The sequence below is a fragment of the Babylonia areolata genome, chromosome 4 (genome assembly GCF_041734735.1).
Source record: "Babylonia areolata isolate BAREFJ2019XMU chromosome 4, ASM4173473v1, whole genome shotgun sequence".
In the NCBI taxonomy this organism is placed as follows: Eukaryota; Metazoa; Mollusca; class Gastropoda; order Neogastropoda; family Buccinidae; genus Babylonia; species Babylonia areolata.
This window is the reverse complement of record NC_134879.1, coordinates 45533658-45546157: the sequence shown is the minus strand read 5'-3', so window position 1 is coordinate 45546157 and position 12500 is coordinate 45533658.

The following is a 12500-nucleotide window of genomic DNA, read 5'->3' as shown; positions in this document are numbered from 1 at the left end:
TCACATACACCGTTTCATACATACATCCACACACTGCAGGTAATAACTGGTATTCTTAATGTAAAAACAGAAACAGAAAGGGGAGAGGAGAGAGGGGAGGGAGGGAGGAAGTGAGGAGAGTGAGCTACCAACACACTTACAGACAGACGGACACAGCTCGACAATTTAAAACACAGGAGAAAGGTTTTCATTCACCCCCCCCCCCCCCCCCCCCACCATCGCCTCCCTCCCTCTCAAAATGTCCGCCGCCGGAGAGAGGTGAACAAGGTCAGTCTTCAATATAGCAACCACCCCTCCCCACCCCAAACCCCCCCTCGCCCCCCCCCCCCCCCCCAGCCATAAAACCCATCGGACACCCCACGCCCCCTCATCTCCAGCCGCTAACCCCCCTCCCACCATCACCATCACCACCACCACCACCACCAAATGATATGAAAATTGATCATCTGTGATAAAGAATCTGTTGTATGATGTTGCCTGTCCCTCTTTCCTTCCCCCCACCCGCATGAAAGAAGCGTATGGTTAAAGAAGATAGTGGGATGAGGGGAGGGGGGAGAAAAGGAAATTGTGATGGCATCATTAATTAAGATGGGTGATGGCTAACATATGAATAAGAGAGAGAGAGAGAGAGAGAGAGAGAGAGAGAAGGGGAGGAGTTAGTTAATTCTCTTTCTCAGTGACTATCGGAATGTTGTCTGATCTTAATGATCTTCAGGCGTTAAAGAAGATAGTGTGATGAGGGGAGGGGGAGAAAAGGAAATTGTGATGGTATCATTAATTAAGATGGGTGATGGCTAACATATGAATAAGAGAGATGGAGAGAGAGAGAGAGAGAGAGAGAGAGAGAGAGAGAGAGAGAAGGGGAGGAGTCAGTTAATTCTCTTTCTCAGTGACCATCGGAATGTTGTCTGATCTTAATGATCTGCAGGCGTTAACTCTCTCCATACGAACGGCGAAAGAGACGACGTTAACAGCGTTTCACCCCAATTACCATCATCAAAATATTTGCAAGCGGAAGGCTCTTATACTGAAGAGGTGAATGCTGACAAAGAATACCACAGTTCTGACGAGGGAAGCTAAAGGTTGGGTTATTCAGACACCCACTGGACATCCGAAGGGTCTGTATAGAGGAGAAGAGAGGACTGGCCGTACTGAGTGAGTTAAAGACACTCGATCATTAGGAAGAAGACAAAGGAAAACGAAACAAACAAAACAAAGAAACAAAATTGATGTATATGCTGTGAGAAGACAGGTATAGACGGGAGGTTATGGAGGTAGGGTCCGGTGGTCGGTGGGATTCGGGACGTCGAGAGAGATGATGACAGAAAAAAAAAGAAGAAGAAAAGATACGGGCAGATGTACAATCACACAGACGAACAAACGAACGTACGGACATACAGACATAGACAAAGAGGTTAGGATATATATAGAAGGGAGAGAGAGAGAGAGAGAGAGAGAGAGAGGAGTTTTGGGTGAGAGAGAGAGGGGGGGTGGAGAATATGCTGATGGTAATGATGGACAATGTTTGTGTATGTGTGTGCCTGTAAGTGTGTGTGTGTGTGTATGTGCGTGCGCGCGCGCGCCCATTTATGTGTGTGTGTGTGTGCATGTGTGTGCTCGCGCCCGTATGTGTGTGCATGCGCCCGTCTGTGTGTGTGTGTGTGTGTGTGTGTGTGCGTGTGTGCACGTGCCCGTATGAAATTGTGTCTGTATGTCTGTGTCTGCGTAGGTTCGCGCGCTTGCGTTCGTGTGTGTGTGTGTGTGCGTGTGATGTGATTTTCCAGTCTCATTTACTTTGAATGACTTTGAATGAGGAGTTTTGGGTGAGAGAGAGAGAGGGGGGGATACGCTGATGATAATGATGGACAATGTTTGTGTATGTGCGTGCCCGTAAGTGTGTGTGTGTATGTATGTGTGTGTGTGTGTGTGTGTGTGTGTGTGTGTGTGTGTGTGTGTGTGTGTGTGTGTGTGTGTGTGTGTGTGTGTGTGTGTGTATGCGTGTGTACACGTGCCCGTATGTAATTATTGTGTCTGTATGGCTGTGTCTGCGTAGGTTCGCGCGCTTGCGTTCGCGCGCGTGTGTGTGTGTGTGTGTGTGTGTGTGCGTGTGATGTGATTTTCCAGTCTCATTTACTTTGAATGACCATCGACTGACATGAAGACTGCTGGAGACTTGGCCATCATCAACGTATAGGGTCTGCTTCATCTGGCGGTTCCATCTTCCTTGTGCCCTCGGCCTGGTGAAGAGAGGGAGGGGGGGGGAAAGGGCAGAGAGAGAGGGAGGGGGATGAGATAGAGAGAGAGAGAGAGGAGGGGACAGCAGGGAGAGAGAGAGAGAGAGAGAGAGAGAGAGTGGGTTGAGGGAGATTAGGAATGAAGCGATAGAGGAGGTGGCAGCAGAGGGAGAGAGTGTGTGTGAGAGAGAGAGAGGGAGATTAGGAATGAAGAGAGAGAGGGGAGGGAGGGTAGCAGAGAGAGTGAGAGAGAGAGGGAGATTAGGAATGAGGAGAGAGGGGAGGGAGGGTAGCAGAGAGAGTGAGAGAGAGGGGGAGGGAGATTAGGAATGAAGAGAGAGAGGGGGAGGGAGGGTAGCAGAGAGAGTGAGAGAGAGGGGGAGGGAGATTAGGGATGAAGAGAGAGAGGGGAGGGAGGGTAGCAGAGAGAGTGAGAGAGAGGGGGAGGGAGATTAGGAATGAAGAGAGAGAGGGGAGGGAGGGTAGCAGAGAGAGTGAGAGAGAGGGGGAGGGAGATTAGGAATGAAGAGAGAGAGGGGAGGGAGGGTAGCAGAGAGAGTGAGAGAGAGGGGGAGGGAGATTGGGAATGAAGAGAGAGAGGGGAGGGACGGTAGCAGAGAGAGTGAGAGAGAGAGGGGGAGATTGGGAATGAAGAGAGAGAGAGAGAGGAGAGGGCAGGAGAGGGAGAGAGTGAGAGAGAGAGAGAGGGAGATTGGGAATGAAGAGGGGAGGGGGCAGGAGGGAGGGAGAGAGAGAGAGGGAGAGAGGGAGAAGGAGATTAGTAATGAAGAGAGGAGGGGGGCAGCAGGGAGAGAGGAGAGAGAGAGGAGAGAGAGAGAGAGAGGGAGAAGGAGATTAGGAATGAAGAGAGGAGGGGGGCAGCAGGGAGAGAGAGGAGAGAGAGAGAGAGAGGGAGAAGGAGATTAGGAATGAAGAGAGGAGGGGGGCAGCAAAGAAAGAGGGAAATGGAGAGCGATTAAGAATGAAGAGAAAGAGAGGAGGGTGTATATTGCGGGGGTTGGGGGAGGGAAACAGAAAGAGAGAGCGAAGACAGACAGACAGACAGACAGACAGACAGATAGACAGACAGACAGAGAGAGAGAGAGAAAGGGAGAGAGAGAAATTTAGGAAGAAGAGAGAGAGCATGGGAAGAAGAGGGGGAATGATGGGAACATTAGAGAGAAAGACAGGAGGAAAGGAGGGGAGAAAGAGAAAGTTACTTTGGAGATGGAGAGAGAGGTACAGACATTAAATTATCAACAGAGAACTATCCGGCTTTCTCCTTCTCCTCCCATATCACCACACATACAGAGGTAGGGGTGTGTGTGTGTGTGTGTGTGTGTGTGTGTGTGTGTGTGTGTGTGTGTGTGTGTGTGTGTGTGTGTGTGTGTGTGTGTGTGTATGAGCGTGTGTGTGTGTGTGTGTGTATCTGTGTCTGTGTCTGTGTCTGTGTGTCTGTCTCGATGTGTGTGTGTGTGTCTGTGTCTGTGTGTCTGTGTCTGTCTCGATGTGTGTGTGTGTGTGTGTGTGTGTGTGTGTGTGAATGTGAGAGACAGACGCTGACGCAGACGTACAGATCTAATCACTCACTGTGGGATGACACGTAAATTGAGGACTCGAGACAGACAGACAGACAGAAAGGGAGAAAGAAAGGACCAAAAAAAGAAAAAGTAAGCAGTCACACACACACAGACTCACAAATACACACACACTCACATGCACGCACACGCACACACACACACACACACAGACACACACACACACACACACACACACAGACACACACACACACACACACACATCGATACAGACACACACACACACACACACACACACGCACACACACATCGAGACAGACAGACAGACACACACACACACACACACACACACACACACACATCGAGACAGACACAGACACACAGACACACACACACACACACACACATCGAGACAGACACACAGACACAGACACAGACACACACACACACACACACACACACACACACACACACACACACACACACACACACACACACACACACACACACATCGAGACAGACAGGCAAAGAAGAACCAAGTGGCCCGCCTGAAGTTTCTAATGCCGGCTTTTGGACTAAATAATGGATATTTATAATGTATACACGCGTGTTTCGTATCTCGCTGTATCTTGTGCTACGTGCGTGTGAGTATAAAACTGACTGCATGCCAGAATAAGCGTATGTATATATAAAAAAAAGTTTCTTTCCTAAAAGAGAACAGAGGTAGTCTTATGAATGTTTGTGATAACCAAACATAATATTGAATGAGTTTGATAGTAATAAGTAATAACATATTTCTGGTTATTATTGCTTGCATTTAAAACGTGACTTCGGAACTGCACTGACGGGCGCAATAGCCGAGTGGTTGAAGCGTTGGACTTTCAATCTGAGGGTCCCGGCTTCGAATCACGGTGACGGCGCCTGGTGGGTAAAGGGTGGAGATTTTTACGATCTCCCAGGTCAACATATGTGCAGACCTGCTAGTGCCTGAACCCCCTTCGTGTGTATGTGCAAGCAGAAGATCAAATACGCACGTTAAAGATCCTGTAATCCATGTCAGCGTTCGGTGGGTTATGGAAACAAGAACATACCCAGCATGCACACCCCCAAAAACGGAGTATGGCTGCCTACATGGCGGGGTAAAAACGGTCATACACGTAAAAGCCCACTCGTGTGCATACGAGTGAACGCAGAAGAAGAAGAAGAAGAAGGAACTGCACTTTTGAGAACCGATTTGCTTTGCACAAAGCTAGCTGCGCGGTTTGCCACAGTACACTCCAGCCACTACACTCTCCTGCGATTCTCTCTACTGAATCATCACCTCACTTCCTCCCAAGCAGCAGAGGCAGACTGGAAATCAGAAAGTACACAGAGGTGTAAAGCGAACAAGGACAAATTGGATCACACTTCCCCACAGCTGACCGGGAGGTAATGGAACGCCCAGTACCTCAAGGTACATGGAAAAGTGCCGAAGATGGCAGAAAAAAAGTGTCTGGCGAAGAGGTGACATGAGGTGGCTAGAAGGCGTGTACTGGTAAAAAAAAGACTCGTGATGGTAAAGAAGTCGTGTGGTGCAACAGAGGAATTGCTATGCATATCACACACACACACACACACACACACACACACACACACACACACACACACACATGATTGGTATATAATTATAGAACAGGGTGAAATATCGAAATCCTTGTCAAACTTGAGAGAGAGAACACTGAACACTGAACACTGAACACTGAACACTTTAATGTCAATAGCTTTACAGCCCTAATGACATGGGGGTTCATAATACAAATAACAACATGCATCAATAGTAATAATATTGATGAAAACCAAAACCAAAACGAAATCAATCAATCTGTGCAACAAAGTGCAGTTCGACCATCCATTCAAAGTAATGGCATGTAGTGAGAAATAAAAACAAAAACATATATAAATGTATAACATAAATATTTTCCATATGAGAGTGACAACACAGATTTCACTTTTCACAATGAGCAACACCTGATACTATTTTATTATTGTTGAGGTTTTTTTTCGTCGCATGTTATTCGCTTCTGCAATATATTTTGCAAGTGACTGTAGTGAAGTTTCCTGATTTAAATTAAGCACTCCAAAAATATCTTCATACTTTGCTGAATTTGTTTTAAATACAACACATTTTTCTCGAATATCGTCATAAGCTTTACAACTAAACAAAAAATGTAACTCATCCTCCCTTGAATGACCGCACATCGGACAAGGGGAGAGTAACGAGGGCTCAGTCTGAAACCACTTTTCATAAGCATTCAAACCAATCGTTCTCGTTCTAAATCTGGCGAGACTTGTTCGGTGCCACTTGTTTGTCACGACTGTGATATATTTTTCTGTTTGAAATATACTTTTAAAACTATAAAACCATCTATATTTCTCAGTGCTTTCCATTTTACAGTGCCAATTCTGTTTATATGAAGCAATTAGCCTATCTTTGAATTCTGAAACAAATCCTTCTACACATCCAACTCCCTGACACATCCACACAATCCCAAATCCATTTACAGTTAATGTCTTCTTTACAAAATATACCCAGTTTTCCTTCCCTCTCTCATGTTCATTTACTAACATTTCATACGCCTGCTTACATAATCTCGATGTGGGTAGCCTTATTAATTTTAACCAATATTTTATACATTTCACACATGATTTAATGTATAATGGGTATCTACCACTTTCTCCATATAATACAGTATTTGAAGCATGTAATGGAACATTTAAAAAACGTTTAATAGCTAATGTATGTACTTTTTCTAAATCTTTGTTATCAGAAAGTCCCCAAATTTCGGCACTGTATGTTATCATTGGTTCTATTTGAGTATCAAAAAGTTTCCAAAATATATATGAATCTATCGAGCCTAACTTACGTAAACACCTTAAGATTTCTATAACCCCCTTCTTCCCCTTTCTACAAATTTCTGCTACTGTCCTTGTCAAACTCAGCTTAGTTGTAAAAATCATACCAAGATACTTATAAGCATTAGTTACCTTCACTTCATCAGTTCCATAGTGCCATTTTTCATATCTAGATAAGTAACCACCTTTTCTAAACACAACTACATTTGTTTTCTCAAGATTAACTTTTAAAAATAATCTATCTGCTTCTTGCTTTAATATGTTCAGCTGATTTTGAAGTCCTATGGACGTGTCAGACAAAAGAATTACATCATCTGCAAATACAGAGACAGAGACAGAGAGAGAGATGAACTCAGCACGTGATTCATGTTTATTTCAGTGCGTCCGCTCACGTACACACACACACACACACACACACACACACACACACACACGTTAGATGATGGTATAACTGAGTGTTCTGTCTGGCGCTAAAATGAGGGTGGCTTTAACTCTCTCCATACGAACGGCGAAAGAGACGACGTTAACAGCGTTTCACCCCAATTACCACCATCAAAATATTGCAAGCGGAGGGCTCTTGTACTGAAGAGGTGAATGTTGGCAAAGAATACCACAATTCTGACGACGGAAGCTAAAGGTTGGGTCATTCAGACACCCACTGGACATCCGAGGGGTCTATGTAGAGGAGAAGAGAGGACTGGCCGTACTGAGTGAGTTAACGTGTCTATTAATCCTATTCCTTAAGGATTTTATGACAATAGATTATGTCGAGTTCAGTCGAGTTAATGTGTCTATTAATCCTTGAGGACTTCATGACAATGAATAGAGTTGAGTAAAGTCGAGTCACACACAAACACACAGAGACACAAAGACACACAGACACAGACACAGACACACAGACACACAGACACACACACACACACACACACACACACACACACACACACACACACACACACACACACACACACACACACGCACACACAGAGAGAAAGAGAGAGAGAGAAGATGAGGAGTAATTAACAGAAGACTTGCAACACTACAGAACACATATAATGTCTCATAAGACTTGTAATGCTGCAGGCAACATGTGGTGCCACTGAACACCTGGAATGGCAGAGAAATCTTTTTGTTGGCACTGAAGACGTGCAATGCCACAGAGGGAATTTAGTACGAGTATTACAGAAGACTCGCGATTGCCTGGACTTGTGGAACTGAAAAAAAAAAGCTCTATGGTACCTAAAGGAATTGTAGTACATAGAAGTCGTGTGATCCACAGAAGGCTGGTAGTGCCAGTGAAGGGTAGCTTTACCATTAGGTAAAGGTGAGAAGAGGTGTCCATTCTTGCGCAACAGTGAATGAATGCTTTACCGTTAGGTGATGATACGAAGGGCGTAGGGGTGGACAGTCCAGCGCTACAGTGAAGGGTGGATTCACCGTTAGGTGATGATACGAAGGGGTGGACAGTCCAGCGCTACAGTGAAGGGTGGATTCACCGTTAGGTGATGATACGAAGAGGTAGACAGTCCAGCACTACAGTGAAGGGTGGATTCACCGTTAGGTGATGATACGAAGGGGTGGACAGTCCAGTGCTACAATGGAGGGTGGGTTCACCGTTAGGTGATGATACGAAGGGCGTAGGGGTGGACAGTCCAGCGCTACAGTGAAGGGTGGATTCACCGTTAGGTGATGATACGGGGTGGATAGTCCAGTGCTACAATGAAGGGTGGATTCACCGTTAAGTAATGATACGAAGAGGTGGACAGTCCAGTGCTACAGTGAAGGGTGGATTCACCGTTGGGTGATGATATGAAGGGGTGGATAGTCCAGTGCTACAATGAAGGGTGGATTCACCGTTAGGTGATAATACAAACTGGTGGACAGTCCAATGCTACAATGGAGGGTGGATTCACCGTTAGGTGATAATACAAACTGGTGGACAGTCCAGTGCTACAGTGAAGGGTGGATTCACCGTTGGGTGATGATATGAAGGGGTGGATAGTCCAGTGCTACAATGAAGGGTGGATTCACCGTTGGGTGATGATATGAAGGGGTGGACAGTCCAGTGCTACAACGAAGGGTGGATTCACCGTTAGGTGATGATACAAAGAGGTGGACAGTCCAGTGCTACAACGAAGGGTGGATTCACCGTTAGGTGATGATACAAAGAGGTGGACAGTCCAGTGCTACAATGGAGGGTGGATTCACCGTTAGGTGATGATACGAAGGGGTGGACAGTCCAGTGCTACAATGGAGGGTGGATTCACCGTTAGGTGATGATACGAAGGCGTGGACAGTCCAGTGCTACAATGGAGGGTGGATTCACCGTTAGGTGATGATACGAAGGCGTGGACAGTCCAGTGCTACAATGAAGGGTGGATTCACCGTTAGGTGATGATACGAAGGCGTGGACAGTCCAGTGCTACAATGGAGGGTGGATTCACCGTTAGGTGATGATACGAAGGCGTGGACAGTCCAGTGCTACAATGGAGGGTGGATTCACCGTTAGGTGATGATACGAAGGCGTGGACAGTCCAGTGCTACAATGGAGGGTGGATTCACCGTTGGGTGATGATACGAAGAGGTGGACAGTCCAGTGCTACAATGGAGGGTGGATTCACCGTTAGGTGATGATACGAAGGCGTGGACAGTCCAGTGCTACAATGGAGGGTGGATTCACCGTTGGGTGATGATACGAAGAGGTGGACAGTCCAGTGCTACAATGGAGGGTGGATTCACCGTTGGGTGATGATACGAAGGGGTGGACAGTCCAGTGGTGGATACACCGTCAGGTGATGATACGAAGAGGTAGACAGTCCAGCGCTACAATGGAGGGTGGATTCACCGTTAGGTGATGATACGAAGGGGTGGACAGTCCAGTTCTACAGTGAAGGGTGGATTCACCGTTAGGTGATAATACGAAGGGGTGGACAGTCCAGTTCTACAGTGAAGGGTGGATTCACCGTTAGGTGATGATACGAAGGGGTGGACAGTCCAGTGCTACAATGGAGGGTGGATTCACCGTTAGGTGATGATACGAAGGGGTGGACAGTCCAGTGCTACAATGGAGGGTGGATTCACCGTTAGGTGATGATACGAAGGGGTGGACAGTCCAGTGCTACAATGGAGGGTGGATTCACCGTTAGGTGATAATACGAAGGGGTGGACAGTCCAGTGCTACAATGGAGGGTGGATTCACCGTTAGGTGATGATACGAAGTGGTGGACAGTCCAGTGCTACAATGAAGGGTGGATTCACCGTTAGGTGATGATACGAAGGGGTGCACAGTCCAGCGCTACAGTCAAGGGTGGATTCACCGTTAGGTGATGATACGAAGGGGTGGACAGTCCAGTGCTGCAGTGAAGGGTGGATTCACCGTTGGGTGATGATACGAAGGTGTGGAAAGTCCAGTGCTAAAATGGAGGGTGGATTCACCGTTAGGTGATAATACAAACTGGTGGACAGTCCAGTGGTGGATACACCGTCAGGTGATGATACGAAGGGGTGGACAGTCCAGTGCTACAATGGAGGGTGGATTCACCGTTAGGTGATGATACGAAGGGGTGGACAGTCCAGCACTACACTGAAGGGTGGATTCACCGTTAGGTGATGATACGAAGGGGTGGACAGTCCAGTGCTACACCGAAGGGTGGATTCACCGTTAGGTGATGATACGAAGGGGTGGACAGTCCAGTGCTACAGTGAAGGGTGGATTCACCGTTAGGTGATAATACAAACTGGTGGACAGTCCAGTGCTACAGTGAAGGGTGGATTCACCGTTAGGTGATGATACGAAGGGGTGGACAGTCCAGTGCTACACCGAAGGGTGGATTCACCGTTGGGTGATGATACGAAGGGGTGGACAGTCCAGCGCTACAGTGAAGGGTGGATTCACCGTTAGGTGATGATACGAAGGGGTGGACAGTCCAGTGCTACAGTGAAGGGTGGATTCACCGTTAGGTGATGATACGAACGGGTGGACAGTCCAGTGCTACAGTGAAGGGTGGATTCACCGTTAGGTGATGATACGAAGGGGTGGACAGTCCAGTGCTACAGTGAAGGGTGGATTCACCGTTGGGTGATGATACGAAGGGGTGGACAGTCCAGTGCTAAAATGGAGGGTGGATTCACCGTTAGGTGATAATACAAACTGGTGGACAGTCCAGTGGTGGATTCACCGTTGGGTGATGATACGAAGGGGTGGACAGTCCAGCGCTACAATGGAGGGTGGATTCACCGTTGGGTGATAATACGAAGGGGTGGACAGTCCAGCGCTACAGTGAAGGGTGGATTCACCGTTGGGTGATGATACGAAGGGGTGGACAGTCCAGTGCTAAAATGGAGGGTGGATTCACCGTTAGGTGATGATACAAAGGGCTGGACAGGTCAGTGCTACAGTGAAGGGTGGATTCACCGTTAGGTGATGATACGAAGGGGTAGACAGTCCAGCGCTACAATGGAGGGTGGATTCACCGTTAGGTGATGATACGAAGGCGTGGACAGTCCAGTGCTACAATGGAGGGTGGATTCACCGTTAGGTGATGATACGAAGGCGTGGACAGTCCAGTGCTACAATGGAGGGTGGATTCACCGTTGGGTGATGATACGAAGAGGTGGACAGTCCAGTGCTACAATGGAGGGTGGATTCACCGTTAGGTGATGATACGAAGGCGTGGACAGTCCAGTGCTACAATGGAGGGTGGATTCACCGTTGGGTGATGATACGAAGAGGTGGACAGTCCAGTGCTACAATGGAGGGTGGATTCACCGTTGGGTGATGATACGAAGGGGTGGACAGTCCAGTGGTGGATACACCGTCAGGTGATGATACGAAGAGGTAGACAGTCCAGCGCTACAATGGAGGGTGGATTCACCGTTAGGTGATGATACGAAGGGGTGGACAGTCCAGTTCTACAGTGAAGGGTGGATTCACCGTTAGGTGATAATACGAAGGGGTGGACAGTCCAGTTCTACAGTGAAGGGTGGATTCACCGTTAGGTGATGATACGAAGGGGTGGACAGTCCAGTGCTACAATGGAGGGTGGATTCACCGTTAGGTGATGATACGAAGGGGTGGACAGTCCAGTGCTACAATGGAGGGTGGATTCACCGTTAGGTGATGATACGAAGGGGTGGACAGTCCAGTGCTACAATGGAGGGTGGATTCACCGTTAGGTGATAATACGAAGGGGTGGACAGTCCAGTGCTACAATGGAGGGTGGATTCACCGTTAGGTGATGATACGAAGTGGTGGACAGTCCAGTGCTACAATGAAGGGTGGATTCACCGTTAGGTGATGATACGAAGGGGTGCACAGTCCAGCGCTACAGTCAAGGGTGGATTCACCGTTAGGTGATGATACGAAGGGGTGGACAGTCCAGTGCTGCAGTGAAGGGTGGATTCACCGTTGGGTGATGATACGAAGGTGTGGAAAGTCCAGTGCTAAAATGGAGGGTGGATTCACCGTTAGGTGATAATACAAACTGGTGGACAGTCCAGTGGTGGATACACCGTCAGGTGATGATACGAAGGGGTGGACAGTCCAGTGCTACAATGGAGGGTGGATTCACCGTTAGGTGATGATACGAAGGGGTGGACAGTCCAGCACTACACTGAAGGGTGGATTCACCGTTAGGTGATGATACGAAGGGGTGGACAGTCCAGTGCTACACCGAAGGGTGGATTCACCGTTAGGTGATGATACGAAGGGGTGGACAGTCCAGTGCTACAGTGAAGGGTGGATTCACCGTTAGGTGATAATACAAACTGGTGGACAGTCCAGTGCTACAGTGAAGGGTGGATTCACCGTTAGGTGATGATACGAAGGGGTGGACAG